Source organism: Procambarus clarkii, chromosome 72 (assembly GCF_040958095.1).
Source record: "Procambarus clarkii isolate CNS0578487 chromosome 72, FALCON_Pclarkii_2.0, whole genome shotgun sequence".
Lineage (NCBI taxonomy): Eukaryota > Metazoa > Arthropoda > Malacostraca > Decapoda > Cambaridae > Procambarus > Procambarus clarkii.
Window position 1 is genome coordinate 5,345,776 of NC_091221.1, and position 21,067 is coordinate 5,366,842.

At 44.6% G+C, this 21,067-nt stretch overlaps 2 non-coding genes across 2 annotated transcripts; both read left to right on the plus strand.

Annotated features, from left to right (window-relative positions):
* Positions 1-2,547: 2,547 nt before the first annotated feature.
* TRNAA-UGC (transfer RNA alanine (anticodon UGC)) lies at positions 2,548-2,619 on the plus strand. Its single transcript has one exon. It is a non-coding gene; the product is annotated as a tRNA-Ala (tRNA).
* An 8,512-nt stretch (positions 2,620-11,131) lies between these two features.
* On the plus strand, positions 11,132-11,203 carry TRNAA-UGC (transfer RNA alanine (anticodon UGC)). Its single transcript has one exon. It is a non-coding gene; the product is annotated as a tRNA-Ala (tRNA).
* Positions 11,204-21,067: the final 9,864 nt, after the last annotated feature.

Consider the following 21,067-nt stretch of genomic DNA (forward strand, 5'->3'; position numbering starts at 1 on the left):
AAGGTGTGTGATGGTGAGAGTGGGTGTTGTGATGGTGAGAGTGGGTGGTGTGAGGGTGTGTGATGGTGAGAGTGGGTGTTGTGAAGATGTGTGATGGTGAGAGTGGGTGTTGTGAGGGTGTGTGATGGTGAGAGTGGGTGTTGTGAGGGTGTGATGGTGAGAGTGGGTGTTGTGAAGGTGTGTGATGGCGAGAGTGGGTGTTGTGAAGATGTGTGATGGTGAGAGTGGGTGTTGAGAGGGTGTGTGATGGTGAGAGTGGGTGTTGTGAAGATGTGTGATGGTGAGAGTGGGTGTTGTGAAGATGTGTGATGGAGAGAGTGGGTGTTGTGAAGATGTGTGATGGTGAGAGTGGGTGTTGTGAGGGTGTGATGGCGAGAGTGGGTGTTGTGAAGATGTGTGATGGTGAGAGTGGGTGTTGTGAAGATGTGTGATGGTGAGAGTGGGTGTTGAGAGGGTGTGTGATGGCGAGAGTGGGTGTTGTGAAGATGTGTGATGGTGAGAGTGGGTGTTGTGAGGGTGTGATGGCGAGAGTGGGTGTTGTGAAGATGTGTGATGGTGAGAGTGGGTGTTGTGAGGGTGTGTGATGGTGAGAGTGGGTGTTGTGAAGATGTGTGATGGTGAGAGTGGGTGTTGAGAGGGTGTGTGATGGTGAGAGTGGGTGTTGTGAAGATGTGTGATGGTGAGAGTGGGTGTTGTGAGGGTGTGTGATGGTGAGAGTGGGTGTTGTGAGGGTGTGTGATGGTGAGAGTGGGTGTTGTGAGGGTGTGATGGTGAGAGTGGGTGTTGTGAAGATGTGTGATGGTGAGAGTGGGTGTTGAGAGGGTGTGTGATGGTGAGAGTGGGTGTTGTGAAGATGTGTGATGGTGAGAGTGGGTGTTGTGAAGATGTGTGATGGTGAGAGTGGGTGTTGTGAAGATGTGTGATGGTGAGAGTGGGTGTTGTGAAGATGTGTGATGGTGAGAGTGGGTGTTGAGAGGGTGTGTGATGGTGAGAGTGGGTGTTGTGAAGATGTGTGATGGTGAGAGTGGGTGTTGTGAAGATGTGTGATGGTGAGAGTGGGTGTTGTGAAGATGTGTGATGGTGAGAGTGGGTGTTGAGAGGGTGTGTGATGGTGAGAGTGGGTGTTGTGAGGGTGTGTGATGGTGAGAGTGGGTGTTGTGAGGGTGTGATGGTGAGAGTGGGTGTTGTGAAGGTGTGTGATGGCGAGAGTGGGTGTTGTGAAGATGTGTGATGGTGAGAGTGGGTGTTGTGAGGGTGTGATGGCGAGAGTGGGTGTTGTGAAGATGTGTGATGGTGAGAGTGGGTGTTGAGAGGGTGTGTGATGGTGAGAGTGGGTGTTGTGAAGATGTGTGATGGTGAGAGGGGGTGTTGTGAGGGTGTGATGGCGAGAGTGGGTGTTGTGAAGATGTGTGATGGTGAGTGTGGGTGTTGTGAAGATGTGTGATGGTGAGAGTGGGTGTTGAGAGGGTGTGTGATGGTGAGAGTGGGTGTTGTGAAGATGTGTGATGGTGAGAGTGGGTGTTGTGAGGGTGTGATGGCGAGAGTGGGTGTTGTGAAGATGTGTGATGGTGAGAGTGGGTGTTGAGAGGGTGTGTGATGGTGAGAGTGGGTGTTGTGAGGGTGTGATGGAGAGAGTGGGTGTTGTGAGGGTGTGTGATGGTAGTTTAGTTCATTTATTATGCACCCCATACCCATCTTGTCGGCGGTAGTGGAAAGGGTTACAGAGGCACATAATGGGCTCAGGGACTGAACCCCACAATTCATTTAGCTAAGCAAGTTACAATCTTGATGAGCTAGTTACAAAATTCAATATAAGTCATCACATCAACAATGGGTTCGATATCGACCTCAAGTACAGGTTCTAAATTAAGCAACTGACATATGTGGAGAGCTAGTGTCACAATTTATGTTTGTCCTGCACACCGCCCCCCATCCAGTGGGCAGCGGTGGATAGGTTACAATCACTTAGTTATTACCTACAGTTAGCAAACTGGGGATATTTGGCTAAGACTTCTGGCAGCAGATCATTTTGAATGAAATATTGACACATCGCTGGAACATTGGTTATAGAATTGTCTCTAAATTCACGTATCTTTTCACACTCCATCACATAGTAACGGAGGGTGTGCGAATAATTTTGTTGACACAGTTTACATTTGGGGTGGTCAGGTGTGATGGTGAGAGTGGGTGTTGTGAGGGTGTGTGATGGTGAGAGTGGGTGTTGTGAGGGTGTGTGATGGTGAGAGTGGGTGTTGTGAGGGTGTGTGATGGTGAGAGTGGGTGTTGTGAGGGTGTGTGATGGTGAGAATGGGTACAAGTGGATGTGTGCTAGTCGGTACGAATATAATAGTAGGTGTCGGGAAGGTTTAGGTTAAGACGGAGTAAGTGCTATAAGAACACTGTTAAAGTTGCCTACACAAACTCCCACAAACACAAGCACACACAGGACCAGCTCCTCACGAATGCCTATATATGTCACGAAGAGAAATCATTCTCCAGGAAATTAATGAAGTTTAATTTTAATGCACATCGTGATGGTAGAGGTATGGGGGTGTAGCTCAGTGGTAGAGCGCTCGCTTTGCATGTGAGAGGCCCCGGGTTCGATCCCCGGCACCTCCAAGTATGGTTTTTTTATTTATCTGATCTTTGGTGAGCGGAGGTGCGTTCCTGAAGCAGACTGTATTCATTGAGTTACAAGTGACTGTTGGTGTGTTCTGGTCACTGAAAGTTAGTGTGTTGTGAAGGGAGTCAGATATTATCTATCCCTCCTATTGCTAACTTTATATCTGCACTTACACTCGTATCCCCCCCCCCACACCCCTTACACTCACTCTCTCACCATCTCTAACACCCACTCTCTCCCCCACACACCGATTGATAAAGATTAAGCCACCCAAGAGGTGGCACGGGCATGAATAGCCCGTAACTAGCCTCTCCCCACACTATATACCGCCCCCACCACCCACACAATTGATGGTACCCCCTTCACTATCCGTACTACGCCGCCCACGCAACGTGCAGTGTTGGTCCTTGTACGTGTAGCGTGTACGTGTCCTTGGCCTTACCAACCCCTGGTGAAGGGCCTTGGAGGCAGGGAGGAGGATATAGCCTGTGTGAGGCGGAGTAACGCCACACATTGGCTTGGTGTATAAGACAGTTGCGCATCAGCGATCATGCACAGCCCCGCTCCTGTGCCAGGTAAGTCCACTACGGGCTCACCATAGCCCGTGCTACTTGCCCTGCTCCTGTGCCAGATAAGTCCACTACGAGCTCACCATAGCCCGTGCTACTTGCCCCGCTCCTGTGCCAGGTAAGTCCACTACGGGCTCACCATAGCCCGTGCTACTTGCCCCGCTCCTGTGCCAGATAAGTCCACTACGAGCTCACCATAGTCCGTGCTACTTGCCCTGCTCCTGTGCCAGGTAAGTCCACTACGGGCTCACCATAGCCCGTGCTACTTGCCCCGCTCCTGTGCCAGGCAAGTCTATTACGGGCTCACCATAGCCCGTGCTACTTGCCCCGCTCCTGTGCCAGATAAGTCCACTACGGGCTCACCATAGGCCGTGCTACTTGGAACTTATTCCAAGTAGCTGAATCTATAACAACAACAACAAGCGATCATGCTTCCACTCGCTTAGTGGCAGTACCATAATCGCCAAGTTATAGTTGCTTAGTACAGGCATTTAACGTCATCGAATTGAACTAGTTAAACACAGCACATAAGACAAGTGCTTGGCTATGTTGAGAGTTAGTGTCATAGCAGCACTGATACAACTTGCTTTAGTCTTAGTTTTTCCTGCCCGAAACGCTTTGCGTAATAGTGGCTTTAGGCATTGTATGTATGTTGTTGTTAAAGATTTAGCTACTCAGGACGAAGTGTCCATGTAGCACGGGCTATGGCGAGCCCGTAAAGCATTGTATGTACTAGCTCTATCTATAAATCCATCAACGTTTTGTATCTCGCCTTGTATGTATGTACTTTACCTGAATAAATATTTGTATTTGTACTTGGTTTCTATAGAGTTACTGTTTGGACGTAGTTGTTCTCGCTAGCATGGTCGCATTCACGTGACCGAGACGCAGTGTCCCGTGTTTTTAGTGAGAGAAGTGACGTGTTGCGTCAAACACACTTCACACTTGCGTCAGGAGGCAGGTGACTTTAATGAACCCGGAACCTTAGGACTACGAATCCCGAGCGTTGTCCACTCAGCCGTCAGGCCCCCTTTACCCCAGGTATATAGTTACAGAAACAATCTGGCCAATTGTCTTTCACTTTATGCCTCTGTTTACCTAGCAGTAAAATAAGTAACTTGAGTGTTAGCTGTTGTGGGTGGCATCCTGTGGTCCTATGAATAAATATATATTGGACCAAATAGGCTACCCGGCAGTGCCCGAGTCTCCCCCCCCACTCCCTCCCTCCCCAAGCTAGTGACATTCAGTGGATCTAGAATCGACATTGATTCAACATCCTGGTCTAGGATGGGGGCTGGTCGGCCTGGTCGACGACCGGGCCGCGGGGACGCTAAGTCCCGGAAGCACCTCAAGGTAAGGTAACATCATCAACATCCGTAAAATATGTTGACCAGACCACACACACTAGAAAGTGAAGGGACGACGACGTTTCTGTCCGTCCTGGACCATTCTCAAGTCGATTGTGAGAATGTCACAATCGACTCTTAAGTCTTGTCAACATATTTTTTTTTTTTTTTTTTTTTTTTTTTTTTTGTGAGATATATACAAGAGTTGTTACATTCTTGTACCATTTCAGCCACGTTATTGTGACTCCTCGTCTCCATCCATAAAATATGTTTCAACACTTTACAGACTCCCATTTCATACCTCACAGGAGAGTCAGGGGTTGGGAATAGTAGACTATCCTTCCTAAAGAGGAACAATGGAGGGAAGAAATGGACTCCAACCGTCCCGTGACACTCAACATACAGTCACAAGTCACCCTGCAAAGCATGTCGTAGCTCAGTCGATTAAGGCAGCGTCTGGGATGCTCCCGGACGCAGGTTCGAATCCTCGTCACGGCCCTTGTGGATTTGTTTACCCTGCAAAGTTTTGCGAAGCCGCTTTAAGCGTCAGGCGGCTAACCTCGGCCAGACAAGCATGCATTCTTAGATAGTGATCGAAAAAATTGGCGGGAAGTCAGTACATTAGACAAGCGATAGCTAGAAAGCTGTAGTCCAAAAGCTAACAGCTCGATCCTTCGGGTACAAATAGCTGAATACACACAGGTAGTAACCAAGACAAGGCATGCAGCTGCTTGGGGAGTCTCACTCGCATGCGTAAAAGCGTGTTTTACTGGTACTAACATCAGCAATGTTTATGCAGCAACTCGAAGCTGAATTTGGAATATTTTGGTTGATTATGTTCTGTGTCTTTGTTTCCAACATCGTCTCGTATAAACGCCAGAACCTTTGATTTGGCTTGCTTCCTAGCCGTTGATTGTTTCCGAGCTTGTTGATATATTCGAATTCGGTAGAAGTATATAAATACTATATATGACGTAGATGGTTAGAACATCAGGACTTAAAGGGCTCTTGCTGGACTAAGATTCCAGTATTCAATAATGGCCAAGGCTTTGCCTGGAATATACTGTATGTACTGGTACGCCATCACGCCGGTTTCAGACAAGGAACAGATAAATTAACAATGACTGGAGTATTGAGGATATTGTTTACAGATGAAAGTACCAGTATATACCTTGGGAGCTTGTTTGGGTTCGCCAAAGGGAAAGGTCTTAAATATGATCAGTATTTGTTGACAACATACAGCACTTTGTGTCTTAAGCTAGGAAGACGCTTCGTGCATAATTTACACCTCTCGTGATCATTCGTACCGCAGCGCCGGAGGCTAGACCATCAGTGTACAGAAGAGCTGGTTCTCTCCAGTTAGTCATTTGTCATGCACCCCATACCTTCCCCGTGGGTGGTAGTGGAAAGGGTTACAGAGGCACATAATGGGCTCAGGGACTGAACCCCACAATTCATTTAGCTAAGCAAGTTACAATCTTGATGTGCTAGTTACAGAATTCAATGCACATCGTCACATCATCAACGGGTTTGAGATCGACCACAAGTACAGATTCTAAATTAAGCAGCTGACATATGTGGAGAGCTAGTGTCACAATTGATATGTTTGTCCTGCACACCGCCCCCCATCCAGTGGGCAACAGTGGATAGGTTACAATCACTTAGTTACTACCTACAGTTTGCAAACTAGGAATATTGGGCTAAAATTTCTGGTAGCAGATCATTGTGAATGAAATATTTACTTGAACATTTGAACTCTTGAACATTTGTTATAGAATTGTCTCTGAATTCAAGTATCTTTTCGCATACCATCACATAGCGACGGAGGGCGTGCGAATAATTTTGTTGACAGTTTACATTTAGTCAGTTCTACATCAGCAGATAATGAGACTACGGGCTCACCATGGCCCGTACTGCTTGGAACTTTTTGTTCCGGGTAGCGAATCTTAAACAACAACAACAACAGATAATGAGAATTCCCAGAGATACTTGTAACCGAGTCTAAGCCGAGCAGTAGTAACATGTAGAAGTCTGCTAATTTTATTGGATGATCCACTGGTTAGGTTAGGTTAGGTGTTTAGGTTTTGTTGGCGATTATTTGTATTTGTACAACCCGTCCTCGACTCAAGTCCATTACATCCAGCGGTCGACCCCACAGACGCATTCATAAATTTTAATATGCTGTTCATTCAAACGGGAATTTTCTCAAGTATAGATTAATATTATAATATATTAGCATATTGTGCATATATAGGCATAGGTTAGGTTAGGTGTTTAGGTTCTGTTGGCGATTATTTGTATTTGTAGTACGTGGGTGAAGCATTTAGAGCTATGTGATTCGAACAAAATTCGTCAGTGAAACACTTGTTCCGGATATGTTCGAACATCAGCAGTTGTGAGTCGTGTGTAAACCGCTTTTCATAAACAGGGGGGTGGCGGGTGCATGGAATCACTTTTGGATCTTTGTTTGGAGGACGGGCTGATTTGTAGTACGTGGGTGAAGCATTTACAGCGTTGTGGTTCGAACAAAAGTCGTCAGTGAAGCACTTGTTCCGGAAGTGTTCGAACGTCATCAGTTGTGAGTCGTGTGTAAACCGTTTCTCATTCATTAACAGGGAGTTTGGCGGGTGCATGGAATGGACTTTAGTCTTTGTTTATGAGGACGAACTGAAGTGGGAGTATTTATCTATTTGTGCTTGCAGGATCCAGCTGTTAGCCCTTGGACCATATGCCTTTCAAACCGTCGGCTGTGTAGTGTACCAACTTATTTTATTCCCAGACTTTAAAAGAGCAGCCTGTACTCAGTACATTAAAGAACACAGTGTCTTCTACGCTCCCTTGCTATCCTCTTCTTATTCCTATTACTTTCTCCTTCGGTGGCTATAATAGGAGCTGCCTCGTATGGGCCAATAGGCCTGCTGCAGTTCTCATTACTACTATCCCCTACACCTGACTTTCCTCCTCAGCTCTCTCTTGCCTATTTAATGCCTGTCCCTTACCTGTCCTCATCACAATCGACTTGAGAATGGTCCAGGACGGACCGAAACGTCGTCGTCCCTTCAATTTCTAGTGTGTGGTCTGGTCAACATACTTCAGCCACGTTATTGTGACTCATCGCCTGCATATGTCTAACCTACTCCTGAAACAATCCACTGACCCCCCATGTCTATTGTGTTGCCTGGCAACCCGTTCCATATATCTATTTCCAAACCAGTATTTATACTCGGTTCTTGTGTAAATCTCAAACGCTATTTGTATCTATCATTTCGGATTCTGTTTTGTGTTCCTATATGTAAATTCAGCTAAATTCCTATGCATAAACCTCTTGTTAAACATTTTTATCCATTTGTGTACGGTAATTATTTTCCCCTTGATCTTCGTCTGTTTAGAAAATGTAAATTAAGTTTCTTTAAGCCCTTGTTCTGTTCAGTCATGGCCAACGCCTTTCCCACGATACGGCCCACAGCAGTGGCTTAACTAGCCTAACTTCCAGGAGTGAGTAGAGACATTGGATGCAAGGAAATGTGCCCAAACGGTTACCCTGCCCGGGAACTGAACCCGGCGCCAAGTGGTTGTGAGTCGACTGCGCGGGGCCACTGCGCAACAAGATCTGCCTTTCGCTATGAAGTGATGTGTTCCACTGTCAACAGCATAATATTGTTACAGCCGTTGTTGTTCTTTTAAGATTCAGCTATTTAGAACAAAAGTTCCAAAGTAGCACGGGCTATGGTGAGCCCGTAGTGGACTTACTTTTGTTACAGCCTGGGCAAATGATCTTATATAACTGCTGACTCATAAGTCAGCCCCAGACTCTGGACGTCTCCTCGGCTGAATGAGAACCTGTTTAACGTTGAATGACTGTGTACACCAACCCTGTTGTCGGAGGCACCTTTGATGCCACTATGTGAAGCGCTGTCATGTTTACTGGGGATGGGTAAGTCTTGTGATGGTGAGAGTGGGTGGTGTGAGGGTGTGTGATGGTGAGAGTGGGTGTTGTGAAGGTGTGTGATGGTGAGAGTGGGTGTTGTGATGGTGAGAGTGGGTGGTGTGAGGGTGTGTGATGGTGAGAGTGGGTGTTGTGAAGATGTGTGATGGTGAGAGTGGGTGTTGTGAGGGTGTGTGATGGTGAGAGTGGGTGTTGTGAGGGTGTGAGAGTGGGTGTTGTGAAGGTGTGTGATGGCGAGAGTGGGTGTTGTGAAGATGTGTGATGGTGAGAGTGGGTGTTGAGAGGGTGTGTGATGGTGAGAGTGGGTGTTGTGAAGATGTGTGATGGTGAGAGTGGGTGTTGAGAGGGTGTGTGATGGTGAGAGTGGGTGTTGTGAAGATGTGTGATGGTGAGAGTGGGTGTTGTGAGGGTGTGTGATGGTGAGAGTGGGTGTTGAGAGGGTGTGTGATGGTGAGAGTGGGTGTTGTGAAGATGTGTGATGGTGAGAGTGGGTGTTGAGAGGGTGTGTGATGGCGAGAGTGGGTGTTGTGAAGATGTGTGATGGTGAGAGTGGGTGTTGTGAGGGTGTGATGGCGAGAGTGGGTGTTGTGAAGATGTGTGATGGTGAGAGTGGGTGTTGTGAGGGTGTGTGATGGTGAGAGTGGGTGTTGTGAAGATGTGTGATGGTGAGAGTGGGTGTTGTGAGGGTGTGATGGCGAGAGTGGGTGTTGTGAAGATGTGTGATGGTGAGAGTGGGTGTTGAGAGGGTGTGTGATGGCGAGAGTGGGTGTTGAGAGGGTGTGTGATGGCGAGAGTGGGTGTTGTGAAGATATGTGATGGTGAGAGTGGGTGTTGTGAGGGTGTGATGGCGAGAGTGGGTGTTGTGAAGATGTGTGATGGTGAGAGTGGGTGTTGTGAGGGTGTGTGATGGTGAGAGTGGGTGTTGTGAAGATGTGTGATGGTGAGAGTGGGTGTTGTGAGGGTGTGATGGCGAGAGTGGGTGTTGTGAAGATGTGTGATGGTGAGAGTGGGTGTTGTGAGGGTGTGTGATGGTGAGAGTGGGTGTTGTGAGGGTGTGTGATGGTGAGAGTGGGTGTTGAGAGGGTGTGTGATGGTGAGAGTGGGTGTTGTGAAGATGTGTGATGGTGAGAGTGGGTGTTGTGAGGGTGTGTGATGGTGAGAGTGGGTGTTGAGAGGGTGTGTGATGGTGAGAGTGGGTGTTGTGAAGATGTGTGATGGTGAGAGTGGGTGTTGAGAGGGTGTGTGATGGCGAGAGTGGGTGTTGTGAAGATATGTGATGGTGAGAGTGGGTGTTGTGAGGGTGTGATGGCGAGAGTGGGTGTTGTGAAGATGTGTGATGGTGAGAGTGGGTGTTGTGAGGGTGTGTGATGGTGAGAGTGGGTGTTGTGAAGATGTGTGATGGTGAGAGTGGGTGTTGTGAGGGTGTGATGGCGAGAGTGGGTGTTGTGAAGATGTGTGATGGTGAGAGTGGGTGTTGTGAGGGTGTGTGATGGTGAGAGTGGGTGTGTGATGGTGAGAGTGGGTGTTGAGAGGGTGTGTGATGGTGAGAGTGGGTGTTGTGAAGATGTGTGATGGTGAGAGTGGGTGTTGTGAGGGTGTGTGATGGTGAGAGTGGGTGTTGAGAGGGTGTGTGATGGTGAGAGTGGGTGTTGTGAAGATGTGTGATGGTGAGAGTGGGTGTTGAGAGGGTGTGTGATGGTGAGAGTGGGTGTTGTGAAGATGTGTGATGGTGAGAGTGGGTGTTGTGAGGGTGTGATGGAGAGAGTGGGTGTTGTGAGGGTGTGTGATGGTAGTTTAGTTCATTTATTATGCACCCCATACCCATCCTGTCGGCGGTAGTGGAAAGGGTTACAGAGGCACATAATGGGCTCAGGGACTGAACCCCACAATTCATTTAGCTAAGCAAGTTACAATCTTGATGAGCTAGTTACAAAATTCAATATAAGTCATCACATCAACAATGGGTTCGATATCGACCTCAAGTACAGATTCTAAATTAAGCAACTGACATATGTGGAGAGCTGTGTCACAAGTTATATGTTTGTCCTGTACACCGCCCCCCATCCAGTGGGCAGCGGTGGATAGGTTACAATCACTTAGTTACTACCTACAGTTAGCAAACTGGGGATATTTGGCTAAGACTTCTGGCAGCAGATCATTTTGAATGAAATATTGACACATCGCTGGAACATTGGTTATAGAATTGTCTCTAAATTCACGTATCTTTTCACACTCCATCACATAGTAACGGAGGGTGTGCGAATACTTTCGTTGACACAGTTTACATTTGGGGTGGTCAGGTGTGATGGTGAGAGTGGGTGTTGTGAGGGTGTGTGATGGTGAGAGTGGGTGTTGTGAGGGTGTGTGATGGTGAGAGTGGGTGTTGTGAGGGTGTGTGATGGTGAGAATGGGTACAAGTGGGTGTGTGCTAGTCGGTACGAATATAATAGTAGGTGTCGGGAAGGTTTAGGTTAAGACGGAGTAAGTGCTATAAGAACACTGTTAAAGTTGCCTACACAAACTCCCACAAACACAAGCACACACAGGACCAGCTCCTCACGAATGCCTATATATGTCACGAAAAGAAATCATTCTCCAGGAAATTAATGAAGTTTAATTTTAATGCACATCGTGATGGTAGAGGTATGGGGGTGTAGCTCAGTGGTAGAGCGCTCGCTTTGCATGTGAGAGGCCCCGGGTTCGATCCCCGGCACCTCCAAGTATGGTTTTTTTATTTATCTGATCTTTGGTGAGCGGAGGTGCGTTCCTGAAGCAGACTGTATTCATTGAGTTACAAGTGACTGTTGGTGTGTTCTGGTCACTGAAAGTTAGTGTGTTGTGAAGGGAGTCAGATATTATCTATCCCTCCTATTGCTAACTTTATATCTGCACTTACACTCGTATCCCCCCCCCCGATACCCCTTACACTCACTCTCTCACCATCTCTAACACCCACTCTCTCCCCCACACACCGATTGATAAAGATTAAGCCACCCAAGAGGTGGCACGGGCATGAATAGCCCGTAACTAGCCTCTCCCCACACTATATACCGCCCCCACCACCCACACAATTGATGGTACCCCCTTCACTATCCGTACTACGCCGCCCACGCAACGTGCAGTGTTGGTCCTTGTACGTGTAGCGTGTACGTGTCCTTGGCCTTACCAACCCCTGGTGAAGGGCCTTGGAGGCAGGGAGGAGGATATAGCCTGTGTGAGGCGGAGTAACGCCACACATTGGCTTGGTGTATAAGACAGTTGCGCATCAGCGATCATGCACAGCCCCGCTCCTGTGCCAGGTAAGTCCACTACGGGCTCACCATAGCCCGTGCTACTTGCCCTGCTCCTGTGCCAGATAAGTCCACTACGAGCTCACCATAGCCCGTGCTACTTGCCCCGCTCCTGTGCCAGGTAAGTCCACTACGGGCTCACCATAGCCCGTGCTACTTGCCCCGCTCCTGTGCCAGATAAGTCCACTACGAGCTCACCATAGTCCGTGCTACTTGCCCTGCTCCTGTGCCAGGTAAGTCCACTACGGGCTCACCATAGCCCGTGCTACTTGCCCCGCTCCTGTGCCAGGCAAGTCCATTACGGGCTCACCATAGCCCGTGCTACTTGCCCCGCTCCTGTGCCAGATAAGTCCACTACGGGCTCACCATAGCCCGTGCTACTTGGAACTTATTCCGAGTAGCTGAATCTATAACAACAACAACAAGCGATCATGCTTCCACTCGCTTAGTGGCAGTACCATAATCGCCAAGTTATAGTTGCTTAGTACAGGCATTTAACGTCATCGAATTGAACTAGTTAAACACAGCACATAAGACAAGTGCTTGGCTATGTTGAGAGTTAGTGTCATAGCAGCACTGATACAACTTGCTTTAGTCTTAGTTTTTCCTGCCCGTAACGCTTTGCGTAATAGTGGCTTTAGGCATTGTATGTATGTTGTTGTTAAAGATTTAGCTACTCAGGACGAAGTGTCCATGTAGCACGGGCTATGGTGAGCCCGTAAAGCATTGTATGTACTAGCTCTATCTATAAATCCATCAACGTTTTGTATCTCGCCTTGTATGTATGTACTTTACCTGAATAAATATTTGTATTTGTACTTGGTTTCTATAGAGTTACTGTTGGGACGTAGTTGTTCTCGCTAGCATGGTCGCATTCACGTGACCGAGACGCAGTGTCCCGTGTTTTTAGTGAGAGAAGTGACGTGTTGCGTCAAACACACTTCACACTTGCGTCAGGAGGCAGGTGACTTTAATGAACCCGGAACCTTAGGACTACGAATCCCGAGCGTTGTCCACTCAGCCGTCAGGCCCCCTTTACCCCAGGTATATAGTTACAGAAACAATCTGGCCAATTGTCTTTCACTTTATGCCTCTGTTTACCTAGCAGTAAAATAAGTAACTTGAGTGTTAGCTGTTGTGGGTGGCATCCTGTGGTCCTATGAATAAATATATATTGGACCAAATAGGCTACCCGGCAGTGCCCGAGTCTCCCCCCCCACTCCCTCCCTCCCCAAGCTAGTGACATTCAGTGGATCTAGAATCGACATTGATTCAACATCCTGGTCTAGGATGGGGGCTGGTCGGCCTGGTCGACGACCGGGCCGCGGGGACGCTAAGTCCCGGAAGCACCTCAAGGTAAGGTAACATCATCAACATCCGTAAAATATGTTGACCAGACCACACACACTAGAAAGTGAAGGGACGACGACGTTTCTGTCCGTCCTGGACCATTCTCAAGTCGATTGTGAGAATGTCACAATCGACTCTAAGTCTTGTCAACATATTTTTTTTTTTTTTTTTTTTTTTTTTTTTTGTGAGATATATACAAGAGTTGTTACATTCTTGTACCATTTCAGCCACGTTATTGTGACTCCTCGTCTCCATCCATAAAATATGTTTCAACACTTTACAGACTCCCATTTCATACCTCACAGGAGAGTCAGGGGTTGGGAATAGTAGACTATCCTTCCTAAAGAGGAACAATGGAGGGAAGAAATGGACTCCAACCGTCCCGTGACACTCAACATACAGTCACAAGTCACCCTGCAAAGCATGTCGTAGCTCAGTCGATTAAGGCAGCGTCTGGGATGCTCCCGGACGCAGGTTCGAATCCTCGTCACGGCCCTTGTGGATTTGTTTACCCTGCAAAGTTTTGCGAAGCCGCTTTAAGCGTCAGGCGGCTAACCTCGGCCAGACAAGCATGCATTCTTAGATAGTGATCGAAAAAATTGGCGGGAAGTCAGTACATTAGACAAGCGATAGCTAGAAAGCTGTAGTCCAAAAGCTAACAGCTCGATCCTTCGGGTACAAATAGCTGAATACACACAGGTAGTAACCAAGACAAGGCATGCAGCTGCTTGGGGAGTCTCACTCGCATGCGTAAAAGCGTGTTTTACTGGTACTAACATCAGCAATGTTTATGCAGCAACTCGAAGCTGAATTTGGAATATTTTGGTTGATTATGTTCTGTGTCTTTGTTTCCAACATCGTCTCGTATAAACGCCAGAACCTTTGATTTGGCTTGCTTCCTAGCCGTTGATTGTTTCCGAGCTTGTTGATATATTCGAATTCGGTAGAAGTATATAAATACTATATATGACGTAGATGGTTAGAACATCAGGACTTAAAGGGCTCTTGCTGGACTAAGATTCCAGTATTCAATAATGGCCAAGGCTTTGCCTGGAATATACTGTATGTACTGGTACGTCATTATGCCGGTTTCAGACAAGGAACAGATAAATTAACAATGACTGGAGTATTGAGGATATTGTTTACAGATGAAAGTACCAGTATATACCTTGGGAGCTTGTTTGGGTTCGCCAAAGGGAAAGGTCTTAAATATGATCAGTATTTGTTGACAACATACAGCACTTTGTGTCTTAAGCGAGGAAGACGCTTCGTGCATAATTTACACCTCTCGTGATCATACGTACCGTAGCGCCGGAGGCTAGACCATCAGTGTACAGAAGAGCTGGTTCTCTCCAGTTAGTCATTTGTCATGCACCCCATACCTTCCCCGTGGGTGGTAGTGGAAAGGGTTACAGAGGCACATAATGGGCTCAGGGACTGAACCCCACAATTCATTTAGCTAAGCAAGTTACAATCTTGATGTGCTAGTTACAGAATTCAATGCACATCGTCACATCATCAACGGGTTTGAGATCGACCACAAGTACAGATTCTAAATTAAGCAGCTGACATATGTGGAGAGCTAGTGTCACAATTGATATGTTTGTCCTGCACACCGCCCCCCATCCTGTGGGCAGCGGTGGATAGGTTACAATCACTTAGTTACTACCTACAGTTTGCAAACTAGGAATATTGGGCTAAAATTTCTGGTAGCAGATCATTATGAATGAAATATTTACTTGAACATTTGAACTCTTGAACATTTGTTATAGAATTGTCTCTGAATTCAAGTATCTTTTCGCATACCATCACATAGCGACGGAGGGCGTGCGAATAATTTTGTTGACAGTTTACATTTAGTCAGTTCTACATCAGCAGATAATGAGACTACGGGCTCACCATGGCCCGTACTGCTTGGAACTTTTTGTTCCGGGTAGCGAATCTTAAACAACAACAACAACAGATAATGAGAATTCCCAGAGATACTTGTAACCGAGTCTAAGCCGAGCAGTAGTAACATGTAGAAGTCTGCTAATTTTATTGGATGATCCACTGGTTAGGTTAGGTTAGGTGTTTAGGTTTTGTTGGCGATTATTTGTATTTGTACAACCCGTCCTCGACTCAAGTCCATTACATCCAGCGGTCGACCCCACAGACGCATTCATAAATTTTAATATGCTGTTCATTCAAACGGGAATTTTCTCAAGTATAGATTAATATTATAATATATTAGCATATTGTGCATATATAGGCATAGGTTAGGTTAGGTGTTTAGGTTCTGTTGGCGATTATTTGTATTTGTAGTACGTGGGTGAAGCATTTAGAGCTATGTGATTCGAACAAAATTCGTCAGTGAAACACTTGTTCCGGATATGTTCGAACATCAGCAGTTGTGAGTCGTGTGTAAACCGCTTTTCATAAACAGGGGGGTGGCGGGTGCATGGAATCACTTTTGGATCTTTGTTTGGAGGACGGGCTGATTTGTAGTACGTGGGTGAAGCATTTACAGCGTTGTGGTTCGAACAAAAGTCGTCAGTGAAGCACTTGTTCCGGAAGTGTTCGAACGTCATCAGTTGTGAGTCGTGTGTAAACCGTTTCTCATTCATTAACAGGGAGTTTGGCGGGTGCATGGAATGGACTTTAGTCTTTGTTTATGAGGACGAACTGAAGTGGGAGTATTTATCTATTTGTGCTTGCAGGATCCAGCTGTTAGCCCTTGGACCATATGCCTTTCAAACCGTCGGCTGTGTAGTGTACCAACTTATTTTATTCCCAGACTTTAAAAGAGCAGCCTGTACTCAGTACATTAAAGAACACAGTGCATTTTGGTACTATTACTTTAACCAAAAATAACCTTGGTTTGTTGGCCAAGGTCTGCAAATACATTAAAGCACTAATTAAATTTAATGCATTTTGGTAATTACAAAATAGACTTTGATCTAGTAATGACCACTGAGATACGGGTTGCGTGATACATACTGGACCTGACGGGAGATTAGTGAGACTTGTGAGGAGTGTGTTGTGATATGAGAGTATGACAACTCTCACTACTCAAGCATGCTCAACACCACCCTAGCTCCCCATCGTTACTTCCTCTATTAGGTGACCTGAATTAACATCACCTATTATGAGGAAACTCCATATCCAGGCTAGGGGAGGGCCTCGACCTGGTCTCTGTGGAAGATTCTAAATTTAGCATTTTAAATACCAGGGCTTCAAACCACTCATATTCAGATGGTAATCTTCACAGCAATATATATGTTGATGTCGGTTCTGATGAATACTTGGGGAGTGATATATGACCATGGCATCTGAATACAGACTCACGGGACACACCAACTAGCCCACCAAACTGGCCAGCCCACCATCCAGACATCTTACAAAGCTGTTACTTTCATGTCTTGCTATTCACAAAATATAATACATTTACCATTAAATTTAACCCATTCATTGGTTGACACGATGAATGCCTTTTAAGATGGAAGTTTGTCTAGTGAGTCTTTTTGTCAGTGACAGCCTCTCCACATTAGCGTCTGGACTGGGATCCCTCTCCCGTCGTGTCCTAACATTATGATATACTGCATCTTCGCTGGAGCTGCTGGACAATGCAATGCAACACACTGGTCTGTCCGCTTTATAGTGTGCACCCGCGCACTCGGGTTTAGTTGCATTTGCCTATTATTTTGTTTTTCATGTCTGTTTATTTTTTCACTTGTACGATTTGCAGCAGAAGTTTCTCTTTCCAGAAGTGAACCTGTCCATTTCTATGTGTATTTGTTAGTGAAATTCCTTCACTTCGTCTGATTTGTTTGGCACAGATGTGGGCTGCACTAATTTCAGTACACCTTGCTTGTTCATGAATTGGTGAGTTGTGTTCTAGGGAAAATTAGTGGGTAAGGCTTACCGTGAGCCGTGGAAGGTGAAAGCTCTGAGCATGCTAACAGGAGTCACATGTAGAATGTTTCTGAACTAATTGCTTTTGATTTACAGGCATTTAAGTAATTATGAAACAAGGCATCAAGTCGGGAAGGCTATGTAGCACCATCAAATGTGTGGAATATTAAAAAAGCGCTAAATAGTACTAAGAATGTCAATACGAGAACAAAAGCGCATAAGGCGAACGATATCAAAGGTATCTATTCACCAAGAATTTTATCAAGGGACAAGTGACCGCGGGGGACAGTCAGGAAGCAAGACACATGCTCGTCCTGGAAATCCGGACATTCAAAAACGATATGCACGACCATAAGAGGGACAATGCAGTTTGGACAATAAGGAGCAGGGCGGCGCTCCATTAAGTGCCCGTGAGTTAAGTGTGTATGGCCTCGCCAGGGCTGTTTCCCACCGCCAGTTACGGTGGTAAGCGGAAGGCCATGGGGACACACTACTCTTAAGAGTATGCAGTTTGTTACCTATAACTGAAGACGAACGACCCTGCCAACGGGCAAGGATTGAAGAATGAATTAGTGGGTAAATGTCGGAATAAGGAACACATTTACGAACACATTTACGCAACCTGTCCTTGATATATTATAGTACTTATGTCACATAATGCTCATGGTTCCTATGCTGCTAATATTCAGTTTCCCCTGTGGTAGCTTTACAGTTATTAGCTATCACCAGGCACAACCCTTCCTCTCGTACCATAGTACCCGTCCCATGGCCGTGGACAGCAGAATAGTCTGTTTGCTCAAAATTTGAACGATAATTGTAATTTTCCATTCCCACTTCTGGTGTACTTATTCGAACCCCAGTTGGAAACAGACCCAACTATAGGATGGGTTAACCCAAGTATCGCGCTTCCAAAAGGGTCGCCCAAGTTGGAAAAGATGAACGCTGAAAGAATATTGTTGAAAACATCTTGATAACTGATTAAACCAAAATTATTTATTAGTCAGAAGAAAGACAGAAACGCGATCTATATGTAAAACCTCTACCAGACAAATATTTTAAGTAAAACCGAAGATATTTGTAGTTGTATAAAAGTGGCAGTTTTCATCGCTCGTCATACTCGAAAACCGCAGCATTCATCTCAGAACCATGCCTATTTCACGCAGATTCCTTAATAAACGTAAGAGTTTTATATGTCACAAGAAAGACAGATATATAAGCTTCGTTCTAAATACCTTACCATGGGCATATTTAAATTTAAAGCGAAGATACGTGTACTTTTATAATAGCCGAGCTCCGACTCCGGACAGATCGATCAACGGAGCAACTCTCTCTCAGAACAATGCTTATTTCACGTAAATTTGTAAATAATCGTAAATTTTTTATATGCCTCAAGAAAGATAGGAATATAAGGCTCATTTTAAACACTTTATCATAGACATAATTAAAGTTCTAATGAAGATTCATGTATTTTAATAATCGCCGAGCTCCGACCCCCGCATAGACTGAGCGACAGAGCAACTCTCAGAAGAATGTTTATTTTACGTAAATTCGTTAATAAACACAAATGTTTTACACGTCTTAAGAAAGATAGAAATATAAGCTTTATTTTAAATACATTACATTAGACATATTTAAAGCTCAAGTGAAGATATATATGTTTTTATAGTGGCGTTCAGTAGCTTTTCGGTCATGGAGTGCAGACGCCTACGCACTTGCCAATATGTTGTGTAATTAACAAAGATACGCTAATAAAGCCTAAAATATTACATGCCTCCAGAAAGACAGAGCTATAATCGTTATTGTGAGTGCATCAAAGGAAATATATCATGTTGGAGACCAATGATATAGCAATTTTAATTTAAGTTTCGAGTCCCGCCCGGTCGAGAGAGATGGGGCGACTCTCGCCCCATCTATTGGAGATTCTGTCCACTAAAGACCCAAAGCTACTCAAACCTTCCTAGCATTACGTAAGCAATGAAGTAATATGGTATATTTACTCACTATAATGTGGATGCTGGATGCAGAAAATGAGAAAACATAATTTTACTCTGAAAAAATATCATTTCATAACAAAATAAGATGTAAATATGTAATATCAAAGGAAGTCGATGGTCCAAGCAACAATATCGTGGAGCGACTTATCCAAGATATATTGCTCTCTGGAAAGTGTTTGCTGGCATATCAACCTTCTGTACACAGTGATCCAGTCGTCGAACTTCTCTGCTCAAATTATCGCAAATTTAATTTATGATGTTAACAAGTAGAATGCGTATTTTTAATCAAATCTAACGATATTAACAAGTAGAATGCGTATTTTTAATCAAATCTAACATAACTAGCCAGAAAACGTTAAAGATTATTTAAAAATACATGGTTGGAAGTTAAATCAACTCCATAGAACAATATTTTTGTTATAGATACTAATCGTTATTTGTTGGTATGCGTTCGCTACTTAAACTATCATGTACTGTATTTATGTAAAATCTCCCTGTTTCTTCGGACATGGAACACGGAACCTTACACGCTCTCTGATTTACTGTTTAATAGAGATTCACAAATAAGCTTATGATTGTATACGTTATAAAAAAGGCAGTGACAAAGTCAATTTTGCATTTTAATCACAGAGATTAGATCTTAGTGAGATAGGAAAGATATTCATATTTTAAAGAAGGATTTTTGAACCATCGCTCTCCCTATCGATAGAAACTAACTTTTTTTTTGTTATTATTAACAAGCTTAGGTATACACAGTAATGTGCTGCTACCCTATTCTATATGAAAGATTACACAGTGTATATCAAAAAAAGAACACTGTTTCCCAAAAACGGTGCAAAAAATCCAAATTAGCTATTGGATTCTTTAAAATAATTGCTTATCATTATACTATTTGTTGTTATTATTATTATTTATTATATAATAATAATTTTATCTATTAATTTGTTATTTATTAATTTATATAAATTAATTTATTATATATTAATTTTATATATTAATTTATTATTCATTATAAAATAAACAAGTCCCCAATCTGAGCACGTTTTCTTCCAACCTCAGAAAACTAGCTATAAGTTCATTAAATATTCCCATCTCACAGGATGGTTAGTTATACATGGAATCAGGGGATAAAATACCAGCCTCAATAAAAAAAAAATCAACTGTGACTAACAAGAACACCACTTACGGGCTATTCATGCCCGTGCTACCTTTTGGGTGGCTTAATCCTCATCAATCAATCACAAGAAACAAGGGATACATCTCCCGTCACGCAGGGTCCAGTCGCACCTCCACAGATCTCCAGTATCATCTATTGATACTGTTAATGGTTCAAGAGGACTACCACTTACGGGCCTACCTCAAGGTAACAATCAGGTGAGAACATAAAATATAAGGCTGATCTATTAGCCTCCGTTAGCAAAATCCGGGTACAGCATAAGAATATCTTCCAATATTCCTAAGTGTATGAAGTAATTACAGAGTTCAAAGTACCTTATACCATTTGGTCTGAAGTCACTTATAACAGGGCAATCACAGATATTTATTTATTTATTTATGCATATACAAGAATGTACATAAGGAATGTGAGGATACAAATATGGTAATTACAGTCTTGTAAAGCCACTAGTGTTGTGATATAGTGTTGGTGAGTATGTCCCAGCTCTTGTTCACATAGTTTACAATTGGAATATTCACCATTGGGGGCTATTCATTACCTGCAGCCACCTGCGATACATATCGATATCCTAGCCTAATTCTGGCAATTACAATGTCACACTGTCATTGTGACACTAGTGTAAGTTTTATGCTGTCCGTTCATATAATTCTCGATTCTAAACATGTTTACTTAGTTTAGTTCATTAATTATGCACCCCATATATCATCTTGTGGGCGGTAGTGGAAAAGGTTACAGAGGCACATAAACATGTCATAGCTCTTTATACTCTTGCTTTCTGGCTTTTGTGTGTCAGTGACTGCTCTTCTGTCTTCCCTAATTTCCTAAAATATTGCGGCTTTGACAGAAGAGATTGGAATGCCCATATCCCACTCAACTTC